The sequence below is a fragment of the Trachinotus anak genome, unplaced genomic scaffold (assembly GCF_046630095.1).
Source record: "Trachinotus anak isolate AG129_WGS33_773 ecotype Australia unplaced genomic scaffold, CSIRO_AGI_Tana_v1 ptg000002l, whole genome shotgun sequence".
In the NCBI taxonomy this organism is placed as follows: Eukaryota; Metazoa; Chordata; class Actinopteri; order Carangiformes; family Carangidae; genus Trachinotus; species Trachinotus anak.
The window spans coordinates 16149738-16163987 of record NW_027273853.1 but is presented as its reverse complement, the minus strand read 5'-3'; the positions used below and the strand labels follow the sequence as shown (position 1 = coordinate 16163987).

Sequence of the window (14250 nt, the reverse complement as noted above, 5' to 3'; positions counted from 1 at the left end):
AACATGTGAACGCTTTAGTGTGAGCATTGGCAACAAATACACAGAAATGCATGAGGATTTTTCCTCTGAGGTAAAACAACTCTGTGTGTTTGTGTGTGTGTTAGATGGTTTGTATGTGCGTGTCCCAGCGTAGTGTGTAATCTCTACTGTCTCTGTCTCCTGCCTGGCTGTGACGCAGAGGGAGGATGTGATGGAAATCTCCCTCTATTTAAATCCACCGCTGGCACATCAAAGCCTGCTGCTGCTGGAATAACAGAAATAATTAGACACAAACGCCTCATTTACATAAAAATGTTAATTAATCTCTTCTCTCTTAGCCCATTCAAGCTGAGATGGCCGTGTACTGTGTATCTGTCTGTGGGATCTGTGTGTGTGGAGACTGATGGACTTTTTTTTGGTCAGTTATGAATGAGGAGTCAGAGGCTTGAACTGAGGCTTTCACCCCCTCCTCTTTATCTTTTTCTCTTTGTATGTGCCAGTTAACTCGTAGTCAACTCTTATAACAGCTGTCCCATACATGGCCATGTGTGTGTGAACGGTGTTGGACTAGCTGCATGAATGACCTGAATAATGGGCCTCTTCCTATTTGTCTCTGTCCAGCGTGTTTGTTCAGATTCCCTCCTCTTGTCTGAACAACTTCATCTTATGGAGACGAGCTTTACACAGTTATTACACAAACTCTCACACTGTTTACTTCACCGCAAATGAACGCTACAGTTTGTGGGTTGCCTTCTGGTGTGTGCATTTGTAACATCCGTCTTCAAGTGGAAAACTGTTTGATTTAAAAGTGTGCGGATGAAGTTTGAGACTAGTATTTAACTATGTGATTAAACTTGATTAATTATTTAAATATTGCTCATACACATTTATAAATAAGTGCATTAATCCGAAATATACACTGGTCTGAATGACTTTTAAATATTATTCCTGAATACACATTGGATACAGGAATCAAAAAGTTTCCATTCCACTAAAAATTCAAATCTGCATCTGTTTAATCTCCATCTCTTCTGTACTTAATATTCTCGATTACAGTCTGTCTGTAGAGGTGACCTCCTCCTCCTTTCATCTCTGTCTGCTTAACCTGAGACAACGCTCTCTGACTGGAGAGTACAGACACACCAAGTTGAGCCTGATTATAACAAGCACTTAAATCTGCTTCTGCACACCCCCCTAACACCAGGGTTTTATTAGAACAAGCGTTTACATCAGCCTCCACACTGGCTTTATGAGATCTAAGACCTCTTACATCATTCAAGATACGTGCTCATGTACAAGTCTCTACTCACCATGTCAGGGGTTATCAGTGCTTTTCACTTTGTTTGGAAAAAAAATAACACTGAAGGCAACATGATCTGATGAGAAAAAAGTGTAAATAAGGTAATGACAAATTTGTAACTTTGTAAAATAATACAGTTAATGTATGTAATTCTTTACCTGACTTTGATTCTTGTTAATTTTTGAAATATTTGGAACAAAATCTAAAATTGTAGAGGTTTGAGGAAATATATAAAGTATATCCAAATATGCTGTGTCCACTCTTGTCTACAGTATGTTTGCTTGAGAGGACAGGAGTCATTTTAAAAGCTTTAACAGATTAATGGCACTGCCCTGCTTCTCTTTGCTTTCCATTTTTTATTAAGTGTGTCTTTGTTGCAGTCTCAGATAATGTTTGCCGGGATGATAAAATCAGATACAGAGAATGTCCCGCATAAGCTTTGCTGTGACTTTTAATTCTGTGCCTCATCTTTTTTTAATGTTTGAACTGCTCTATCTGTACTACCAGTCAGTTACACAATATAGACATTTTGCTTTGCAAAACAGCCCTCTCCTGTTCCGAAAGCTTTGAGTCTCTAAGCAGTTCAGTATGACTCTCCAGTAGCTCTATCGACTTGCTCTCTGCTCCTCCGGTCCAGTCTCGGCAGCTCCTTTCATTTACACACCCAGCGCACAGCGGCCCTGCTCCGGGGAGAGCCGCTGAAACAAGACTTCATCAATTCCAGATGAAACACCAACATTTCCTCCCATTACACCAAAGCACCGCTCCCGCTCGCTCTCCACGATCTCTCACTGCTCTGCTCTCGGTGTGTGTAATGAGGAATGGGAGTGTGTGTGTGTGTGTGTGTGTGTGTGTGTGTGTGTGTGTGCGTGCGCGTGCGCACGTGTGTGAGAGTGTGTGCGTTTATGTGTTCTGTGTGTGTGTTTGTGTGTAATGAGGAATGGGAGTGTGTGAGTCTATGGCGGAGGCAGGGAGAGTTGGGGCAGTGCTGAGGGGATTGGTCTGGGGAGCAGGTGTGTTTGTTTGATGTCTTCCTGCAAATAGAGAGAGAGAGGGAGGGTGGGAGAGAGATTTTCAGCGAAGACTTTCTCCCCTCGAAGCCCATCTCTCTCTCAACTCCTACACCCCTCCTGTACAGAGAGAGAACTCATTTTCTCCCTCTGTGTCTCTCAAGGCATTTAAGAATTCTTACTCAGAGCCTCTCAAATTCAAATCTGCTTTATGGGCTTCACCAGTAAGTACAGTATTGACAAAGCATGTTGACAAGTTTTGGGTTCCCTATAGTGAAATGAACATTAGCCTTCGTGGAGAAAGAACAGAAACACAATTATATTTAGTCAGTGTGACTATGGTTTAGATCCTCATCTAAAAAATGAAATTGCTCACGAGATGAGGTGTGTGATGACCTGGGTGTCTGGGTGGCTTATTCCTGTGCTTCAACAGGGAAACCTCTAAATATAATTATTCACACTGAAAAATAACCGCAACAAATGGTTTTCACCTTACATGAGACTGACTGAAAACCAAGGCTGAAACACCTCTTATGTCAGAAAACTCTCGTTTTGAAACTTAATTTTGTTCTTGTGTACAGCTTGCGGTGTTTGTGTATATGCTTTATGTATTTGCGTCACAGTTCTTTTTGCTTTATATGTAGTGTCAAATCTGTAAATGCTTGTGTATTATTTATTAACTGTTTTTTTTTTGTGAGACATTTGTGTTGTCAAAATATTTGGTTTTGCTTGTGTTTGGTCTGTTTGCTTGAGTTTTCTGAAGCTGCAGTCCGTTGAGCTCTCTCAGCCTCTGTAATATACACTACACAGCATACACCATATTATGCAACTATATTGCTGTACAACAGGGTATGAAGACTTGTTAAAATCAAGTAATTAAAATCATACTGGTTTATTGTGTTGGTCAAAGGGGGTTTGGATTCTTATTATTTGGGCTTTATTTTGGTAAAAAAACATCTTCAGTCTTTACACAAGCTGCAGTATAGCAATTAATGGTTATCTGTCTCTTGTCATTGGCAGAACTGTCCATTTCTTTTGGTTTTTCAATTTTCTGGTCATTCCTGATGCTCAGATAATCAACCTCTTGCTATTGTTTGTACTGTGTTAAACTTTCACCCACTCTTTCCCTTCTACATGCAGCATAATCATCGCTCTTGTACTCTTGACAATGCCTTTGACATGTTTTCTTATTCTTCTGATCTGGAACCAGTCAACCTTGCCACAAGAGCAGAGCAGAAGGGGGAGGGAGCTTCATTTCAAATCAACCCACTCGCCTCTCTCCTTGTGCATTACCCCACCTAACTGACTATCGGCTACGATCGGCTGCTCCGGACCAGCACTTCTCTGGAGCAAAGACAGTCAGACCTACAGTCACATCTGAGTGAAGGGAAGCAACAAGCCTTGCTTGGCCACAGGAAGGAGAGGATGCGATGGAGGAGGGCAGATACTGGGGGAGAAACGGGCAGCTGGGGGAAGGGGAGAGTGGGGCTTCTTGTTTGTTTAATATCTTTATCTTAATCTCTGCCCTCGGGACACAAAGGCGAATTCATCCGGAAAACTGGATTATCTCACTTAGATGAGTCAAACACACATAGGGCTGCACTCTGCGTGGGTGTGTGTGTCAGTTTGTGTGAGTGGGAGTAAGAAAGGGAAAGAGATGTATGAGGGTGAGGGTGAGGCCTTTTTTTCCTTTTATTAATTTTGAGGTTTTGTGGATCTTCTTTCCTTTAAGTTGCCAGATTTTCACGCTAGAGGTTATTAACTACAAATAAGGCTTTTCATGCTCCAGATGTGACTGTAGTTTATTCAGTTTTTGAAGAGATGTTTGGAATCTGAGAGTTGGGTTTATCATTCATCAATATGTGTCTGTTGTTTAAGACAGAAAATTGAAATCTGCACAACTGGCAGCAAATACAGCCGCTGACTGTGGTAGTGCGAGACATCGGTCAATCAGGAAGCATGCCCCCTGTAAACCTTAATATTCTAAGCCATTATTTTTTACTTAGGCTTTATCAAAGCACTGGCCTATTTCCATATATCAACACTTTTCAACACAGCAACAGATAAGCAGCAATTTGGTCACATTCACGTCTCCAGGTCAGAACCAGTGTTAACAGACACTCTGAAAGGTTTATAAGAAGCTACTGAGACGTAGGTTTTGTTTAAAATATGTGGCTTTGCGTTTCTGCAGGGAATTTGGAAAACTTTCAACATGACTTCAGTAGCTGGAGTTTCCGTAGACCCAGAATCTAGTGGCTGCACCTTAAGATTTTCACATTGGCTCCACCAGAGGTCAAATCTCCAGCAGCTCGTGTGGTATAAAGAACAACTTAACTGGGTCATAGATGACCCTGATGAAGGGCACAAGTCAAAATGTGTTGGTTTCACAGTACAGCTGTTGCAGTTGTTTTGCGTTTTCAGACTATTTCCTTTTTCCACATTGTAAGTAGGTGAAGTTGTGCTCCTCCACTAGCTTCAACTCCTACCTATGTTGGCTGCCTCTCATTCAGGCCCTTTGGTCTTGGTAATTGAAAATCCAGCTTCAATGGCTGAGGATGGCCATACAACTGCAAGGATTATCATTTCAGTTTGAATTGACGTCATTTCCTCTCTTTTCCCGTCAGCTTAAGGTGATGACTCCAGCCCTGATTCTGAAATTCGTGGAACAGCAGTGAATGTGTGGCATGAGGGCCACAGAGTTGAAAGTGTTTATGGGGGGAGGCTGAGGGGTTCTTTCCTTTACGAACCCATCCTTTAGTTGTTAGGTTTCATGTCTGAACTAACAAAATACACACCACTGCAGTTCCCGTAGGATTACACTGAGCTTGACATTACATTCATTAGATGTGTGCTTTACATAGATATGTGTTTGTCCCCATGTGTGTTTAAGCACTAAATCATTCATATTTCCCCTTGCTTTCACTTTAATTGGCCCTCTTTCCACATTTGCCAGGATGCCACCCCCTGCCCTCATCCTTCCTTTCGGCTGCCTCCCATCACACCCCACCACCACCACCACCCGCCACTGCTCTCAACTTGACCCTAATTGATTGTAATGAGCACAAGCTCTTATACCCTCCTCCCAGTATCCCATCCTCTCTGTCTTCTTCCTGTTTCGTTTATTGTGTGTGTGTGTGTGTGTGTGTGTGTGTGTGTGTGTGTGTGTGTGTGTGTGTGTAGCAGTGTGGGAGACATGAATTCCTTCTGTGTCCATACAAGTATTGAGTAGCTGTAGAAATCTATATTAGTCAGGACATGCCCACTAGCCTATGAAAGGCTCAAGTGTAGTACGATTAATAGTGTGCCACTTTTGGGAAACCTCTTAAATGTGTGAAGTGAAAGACTGGTGTCTGACTCTCCTCTGCAACAGGAGTGTATTTGGTTGCTATACACCAGTTAGTCTTGTTGTTCAGCCTCAAATAGGATCCAATCAGAGCTCAAAAGTTAAAGAAAGTGTTTCAGACACTGTTTGACCATCCAAAAAGCACTGACTTCAGTCATTTTGTTTGGTTTATGGTTAATAATGTGGGTAAGCAGTTGACTTGCACAACTGTAGCTTTGGGTGAATCAGAAGCTGTGCTGGTCAGAGCCTGTCTTGTGTCAGGGTGTGAATCTGTCAGCTAAACCTGCAACTTTCCAGTAGTACCTTCCCATTTATACTGACAGATTTCTACAACCAAATCAGGTCTTGAGTTTTACTCCTGTGCTCCTACACTTCACCTCTTGCCTCCAACTTGTTGTTGTCTCCTGTCCTCTGACCTTTTATCACGCATTGTCAAACTCTGTGTTGCACCCCTTGTCAGTTTCTGAACCGCAGCTAATGAATGACCCCTTCATGATGTCACCATACTAATTCATAACAACTGCCATCTTTCTTTGCTTTGAAATGCCAATATGATTAAACACCATGTCAAGGCCAACTATCAATCTACGGCTTTGTAATCAGCAATAAAGGGATTGAGCAATGTATATCTTAAACGAACACACGCATGCAGTATACATGCACAGCACACATATGCACACACACTCGTGGACATATTCGTGTGCTGTAGCATTAGCACTAGGTGGTAGAGTTATGGGGGTGTTTTAGCGGTGTAACATATGAGCTTTAACATCCAGACGATGACAAAGTGCATGGTCGTTTACCATAGAGGGCACTCACACTCTCTTTACACCACACCATTTACATGCATGACAATGTACCCACATTTGCCCTCTTGCAAGATCAATAGCTTCATAGCATGGCATGCATATAGTGTGATATGAACCCAGCAACCACCAAAACACAAGTCAAAAAATAATAATCCTCATCCTTATCTATAGCAGAAGGTTCCTCCTCCTTTTAAGAACATTCACATAATATTTTGGTTTGAGTGATGTTAAGGTGGAATTTGCATTAAAGTACAGTGATCATCAGGGTTTCAAATGACAGGTCGATATGCCTGAGAGCTTTCAGCCTCAGTCGTAGCCCAACATTGATCCATTGACTTATGGATTAATGGGAACACTGATGATAGCCCACAGAGAATGTGGTAATGACAAACAGTACACACACACAGACACACTCACACACACACATACTTGCAACCAATCACACGCACAATCCCAGACAGGCAGGTGTAGGTGACCTCGAAGCTTCTAAGGTGAGTCCGCTCGGTCAGAGAGGACATCAGGGATGAGATGTCGTGGTGTGTGGCAGTCTGACATCGACCAGTCTGTCAGATGTATGATCCCTACCTACCGTGTGGCGGCTAATGTCTAAGTTGATAGGCAAAATTGAAACCCAATTTTCTCCTAACAGAGTGGGGTAAAATTCTATTGCTCTTCGTGTGTGGATCCTGTATTCACTTTTATGCCATAATGCACCGTTAATTTAATCCAGTGTAAAAATCAACATTGTGTCAGGTTTTATTCATGTCCATGGCCATTAGGTGCAATTTGCTGTGCACCTGCAGATTCCACCTGAAAAATGTTCTTGCTGTGCAACAGCTGCAGATTATAGACACATGCAGAAGGCTATCAGGTCGTTTTAATTTTGTGTACATTTCATGGACTTGTTGGATCACTAACAGGTTTAAATGTAGATTTTTGCTATTGTTTATGAGTGCACGTGGTATAAAATGGTACATAAAACAAGAAACATCTAATGATTACTAGTAAAAACAAACCAACAAAAAACATTTAACTTGAAAAATAAATGTAGAAAGAAATGTATCATTTCTGACACCATTCTTTGCCCCAGAATAGAACCAGTGTTTAGTATACTGTAGATCCTGAGTTGGGGGTGATGGCAGGTTGATGTCAGGGTCTTGCACTCACCACCCATCTGCACCACAACACACACACTTGTCTATGCCTATATATGTATATGTGTATATATGGTATGGCTCCATCCTGGTGAGAGGTGGGTAAGATCGATAAATCTGAACGAGATGCGCGCACTTGTAACCTCCACTATTACGAACACACACACACACACATCATAGACACACACACAGTCAGTCACCCACCCTTCCCCCTGTCTTCACCTGTCTGTAGAGGTAAACACATGCATTTAAATCAGTTGTGGGGTGCCGAGGTAACAAAGACAAATGATGTTGTATGTAATATTTTTCTATTAACATAAAGTAATATAAAGTGAAGGGCAGTGGTGTATGGAGGGAGTTAGGGGCTAATGTCCCGTATCAGATGTGGACAATGTCAGGGCTGCATACTGAGCAGTCTGTGTCCTTCTCTCCTGCTGTGTGTGTGTGTGTATGTGTGTGTGTGTCCGTGTGTCCAACGTTTTCAGGGGGCTAGAAGGTAGTGACACACAGAGCTGCCAATGCTCGTTTTATTCCCACTGCCTTATTAACCCCTCTGTCCTCACCTCTCTCTCCTCACTCTCTTCTCTGCTCTCTCAGATGAGCTGAGTGCATGGCTAAACTAACCTGAGCTCCTCTTCACCCACCTCTTGTTTTCTTGTCACAGCCAGCAACACATACATAACATTTGTCAGGTGATAAGATGTCAAAGTTTCCCCCTCTCTCCTACTCGCACTCATTTGTGTGTATACTTATTTCCCAAGTAATGATGTACATAAAAGTTTAAAACCTCAAATTAGCAACCAATGATTACTTATCAACAGCCAATACTTAACCCTGCATCACTGTATGCACTATGTCTGTGACGATGTCTCGGATGTTGGATCGGGTGATAACATCAATCATGTACACTCTGATTACCTAATTGGAAACAGAAAAGCAGTCAATCTGTGAAGCTGCAAGCAGCAAATTTGTAAAATTAGTTCTTGATAAATGAGTAAAATGAGGAATTATTATATCAAAATTATGATCATTTGATTTCCTGCTATGATTAATTACCAACACCAAGTGTGTTTATTTGTCTGCAGGAGTGGGCAAGAAATACTGAACTGATTTTAATCCCACTTAGTGGAGGAATGGGGCATGAGTCAGGGAAGAACCCATTACATTTTGGGGCAGATCTGGATCATTTACTTTGAATTAGAATTCTTTCCCCCTGAAGTGCTGAGTGCCCCTCTACTTGACTAACTGTTGAATTTTCTAACAAAGTGTGCCTAAGTTACTTAAACAACACAGAGGCGCTCCTAAGAGATCAGAAATTGCTCTGTGTGTTGGTGTCACTAGCGACTTCCACCTTTGTCCAGATGGAGAGATCCTCTTTCTACAATGTCATTCGTGTCCTCGTAGTGTGAGGAAGAAGCAGGGTGTGGCTACGTATAAGTGTCCCATGATGAATGTATGACACATTTGGACTGACAGACTGACGGCCCCAGCTCTGATAACTGATCTAATATTCATCTCTCTATATGCTGTTACACACTGTCACAGTATTACTCTGACTCTAGCTGTCGATGAGTTCCCACCTCTGTTTTCCACCTTGTCTTTGAGGGTGTGTGGCTGCATTTAAAAGTTGTGTGTATCTGTGTGTGTTTTCTCCCATTATTATCCTCCTTATGCTGTGGGATAGACGGGAATAGAGAGCTGGTCTGGTTGAGCCTGATGGGCGTATGGATTGGATCCACTGTAATCTACTGTAAGACACTGCTATCTTTGAGAGGCTCACAGAACGCCAACTCAGCCCTTATTCACACACACACACACACACACACACACGTTCCACTAACGCAGGGGGATTTCAGGGGAAGTGAGTGAATAGTTTCAGGTCACCAGCTAGATTCCAGTAGCAGGATGCTGTGTCAGCACGAATGGCAGTGAGGATGTGATCAGAGCAGCCTTCACTGTCCTCAACTTTGCTGTCTGTGCCACACAGATTTACAAAAACATGGACAGGGTGAACACATAAAAACATGGCTCACAGCAAAATGTGTTGTCCAGATACTCTTGTGTGTATCGTTGTGGATATCACCTTATCCACCACCGGAGACATCGTCACAGGCACAGTACACACAGTGATGCAGGATAAATGTTAATCTGATCTCCGCTGAACAGTAGGAAGCTTCTCTGAGTGTGTTGCTATATCAGAAGTGGAGCGATATCTGTTTTAGGGCTTTCCTTGCCTTTGTTGAGCAGTAGTGTCTGGATCAAACATGAATATTCATTCATCAGACTGAGGAGATGTTAGCACAGGGAGGGAAAAATGTCTAGAGGGCTCATTCTTTATCGTTCTCTTTCTGTATCACAGACTCTCTCTCTTGCTTCTCTCCTCACATCTAATACTTCAAGGACGGCAGTTAATTTAAGATCTATTATAAATGATTAATTCAATATTTATGAATATTTTAAACTTCCTATTAAATTACTTTGTATCTGTTTAGCATTTTTTATGTATATTCTCTCAAAGAGACAAAACTGTTACTATTACTATACTCTTTCATCCTCTGTTGTTCCTTTGATGTGTTTCACAATTAAACCAATGTTGTTTCTGCCATCATCCTGCAGCAGATATACAGTTTGTGTATGTGCGTGTGTGCAGACATAAAGATGCTGATCCGACAGTGTGTGAGTGTGAGAGTGTGCTCCACTGACTGTTGGTGTTAAGAGATAAGAGTGGAGGAAAGTCTCCTTTCTTCCTCTTTCAGGACCATTACCTTTCATTCCAATCACAGAGGAGAGCCCAGGGGAGGAGGAGGGGTGTGGGGGGTGTCTATGACTTGTCCTGCATGATGCATATAAGAATAGCGGGGGAGTAATATAGGTGACTGGAACTACCATGTTGTAAGAGGCCGTTTTATTATTTTATTCATTTTTTATGGCCGCCTTAATGACTCTATTCTATATTTTTCATTTGTTTCATTTGGTTGATTAGAATGGAATTAATGTTTATATGTTTTACAGGACACAAACGTTTCAGCTGCTCTTGTCTGCAACATGTAGCTGTAATTTTAATTGGCCAGGGATGCTGTATTGATCACAGATCCAGTATCATTTGATAAAATTTGAGTTGCTTGGCCTATTTGTACTTTGTGGCTTCACCAAAAATTGGTTAAGCTTTTTTTCATATGGGTTATTCTTACCACATTACTCATGCATTCATACATACTCACTAACATATACATTTTGATAATGATCATTATTAATCTTACAGTTGGCTAATTTTTGTTGTTCCAAGAGACATTTGTTTTCACATCCTGCACATGTTCACGTCTCACATGAGAAACATACACACACAATACAGTACATACAATTTATGAGGAGGTCTCAATGTGCTTTGAATAAACAATTAAAAAAAACATTTAAAATATTCACCATTTCAGGACTAAAATGAGAGAGAGAGAAAGATAAAAGCAGCAACTAAGAAGTATCAGAAAAATAAAAATGAAACAAGTACTAAAGCCAGCTAAGTAAAATAACATTAGAACAAAGTAAAAGAGATAATGCAGGGCAGTTTAAAAAAAAAATCTGCAGTCAGTGAAAGGCTTCTAAAAAATATTCAAATAAAGCACTTGACAGCAAAAGCTTGGCCATATTAATAGCTCTGTCTTTGTGCAGGTGCATGGTATGTTCCTGAGGCCTGTGCCTGTACGAACAGTATCTTTATCTTAATCCACACAGGATGTACTTCGCGTTGTGCATCTTAACAGATCAAATTTAGAAGAAGTTCATCTAAGTTTGTCACGTTCACAGTAACATGCTGAAAAGAAACAGTAACTCTCCTGCACTTGTGCTGATGCTTTAGCAGGTGATGACATACTGCAGTGAGAGGAAGCTGAGTCTGAACTGGGTTATCTTACCTCTTCCTCACCTCCGGCTTTAGACTGCAGTGCCATCGCACAGGAAGTGTGGTTGATCTCAGAGAGGCTGATCAGAGAGCGAGATCGATCAGAAAGCAATAGATCTTGTGGGAGGCTTGTATTGATCCCTCTACCTTCACCCCATCTTTGTGATTGTCTGCAGCATGGATAGATTACTGATGTCTGAGGACCACTTGTAAAGATGATGGTATCGCTATAATAACTGTATGGTAGATATTTAAAACTTACAGTGCATGTGATTTTAGTCATTTTCTTAGATCAGTATTTCATTAGATCTTTGTAAAGATAAAAAAGATGTATTACATATTTTTCTGCAGCAGTTTTTATCCTCAAGATGTGTATTCTTGTTATTGAATTTATATTTCTTTTTGGAAGAATGTATTGTTTTCACTGTTTTCTGTAAAGGGTTCTGCAGGAAAAGGGAGAACAACAATAGTTAACTTGTTACATGAATACATCTGAAAGCTTTATATAACCCCTCTGTTTGTTTTATTTTCTCCAGGTTTAATTTGACCTTAAGATGCCCAGCAGCATGAGTTGATAAATTTCACAGGTTTAGCAGGTCTGAAAATCTATTTCACCTCTTAATTAAAACATTACCCTTTTTCTAGATGAAAAACAATTTCTGGAACTTGGTGTATTTTCTTCACAGTGATATGGGCAGGAATATTCTGACTGTGGTACATCACCCAGCTGGTGTTTTTATTCATGGCTTATGCTGCTGAATATACCGTCTGTTAAGGTTAAGTGGAAGGCATAAACAAAAGCAGGAGTACATTTTTCCAAGTGAAACCTTATTGAAGAATGTGAGAAATATCTGAGGATTATCAATTGTACACCTCAACACTATATGTTTATATTTAAAGAACAGCTGTCATTCATTTTCTCTCTGCTTTCTTCAGTTGTGTCATTGGCTTAAGTAAGGGAAACTATACATTCTGGGTTTCTTTGTGTGTGTGTGTTTGTGTGTGTGTGTGTGTGCGTGTGTGCATGGGGGTTGTGGTGGTGGGGGTTTTGACATCATGTAAGGGTGACACCGGTGATGTGTGACCGTGGGTCGGCCAGGTGACAACAGTGAAGGCTGATTTACTAAAAGGACAGGAGCATCAGAGTAGAACCTGACCACACATCCTTCACTCTGTCAGACAGATAAAACCCTCTCACTCCCTCTCGGCGAGAGAGAGCGAGACAGAGACAGAGACAGAGAGAGAGAGAGAGAGAGAGAGAGAGAGAGAGAGAGAGAGGCCCTCATCTGTTCATTTTTAGGACAAGGCTTAGCTGTCTTTATCTCCATGTCAACATGTCCGTCTTTCTATGTCATCCTCTCACACAGTGTTCAAACACCTGCATGTCAGATTCCGCTTCAAGCAGGGCACCTTCAGTTTCCCTGTGTGTAGACATGAGTGTGTGTTCACTCACACACAGGAATTTGTGAGTTTTCGTGGAAGCTCAGAGGTCTGTCTGCTTTAGATCCACTCTCTCCATCCTCCTACTGAGCTGATCTGGAATGTAAGGCTGTGTTCATGTATGTGTTATCAATATGCCCTTGTGCTGTGAGTATCTTAATCAATAGCCATATGATTATCCATGTAGGGAAGGTATAAATGATTTAAAACAGGGCGAGGGTGACGGATGTTTGCTTTTCACATTGAAGTTACTGTCAATAATTAATGCATGTGATTAATCTGTCAGCAACTTCACATGTGGGGAAGGATGAGAAGGTTGTGTGTGAGTGTGTGTGTGTGTGTGTGTTGTGGCCTTGATGCCCTGGGTTCTCCAAAAGAGAATGAAGCTCTGGGACTTTGTGACAGTCGTACCTGTATGTGTTGATGGCACTATCATTATATATATGATCTGAGGTTTTACATTTAAGTCATTCATCAATAATCAGAAAGATGGACACACGCTGTACCTACTAAGATGATGACGCAGTCAATAAACTATAAATAAATTACAATGACACATGTAGGGCTTTTGGCTGGAATCAAATGTCTGGTGAGATCCATCTTTCTGTAAAAAATGCCCTGTCGGCAAGAATGTGTATCACGTCAACACAAAATAACCAAGACTCACTTGTCAAACAGTATTTCACTACCAGTGGTCATAACCTCAGGAGTACCTTTAAATTAAGTGCAAACACACACTGGTCACTTTGTGGAGGGTCACATCATTTGATGTGAGTCAGCTGACACCTGTAACACACGCTGAGTGTGGCGTGCAGACAAAAGGAGTGGTGATGGTGCAGCAGGCGAGTTGTTCTGATTTAGAGAGACGTGACAGGATTTCTACTTTGGTGAAGAGTTAACATGTGACACTGGTAAATTAGACAGGGGCGTATCCTGAGGAGTTGACACGTGCCATTACAGGCTGACGCACGTCAAGACACTGCTGGTGTGCCGGCAGACATAGTAAACTACAGCTGAAACTCAGATGAACCTCAGACGTTAGACGGTGTGTGCTGCCCTTTATCCTTAGATCAGATTTTTGCTGATTTAAAAGATGAATTTGCCAATTTTATTTCAGTGAAGTTCTTGTCCAGCCTTTTATGTTTAGACATTTAACATTTGAGAACTTTGGCCTCTATTATTCAATTTTTTAAAAATGTTATTTGTAGAAAAATGTATTTAAATTTCTCAGAGTTCACTATTTTTGTTGTTATATTGTCTTGGCATCAGTATTTTAACTGGCTCTACCCAGTCTTTGTCTCATGTATCAAAGCCACATAG

At 41.3% G+C, this 14250-nt stretch overlaps 1 protein-coding gene across 3 annotated transcripts in view; it reads left to right on the top strand.

Moving 5' to 3' along the window:
- Positions 1–14250, top strand: part of wwox (WW domain containing oxidoreductase) — a 127751-nt gene that overhangs the window by 83774 nt on the left and 29727 nt on the right. The window lies entirely within an intron of this gene.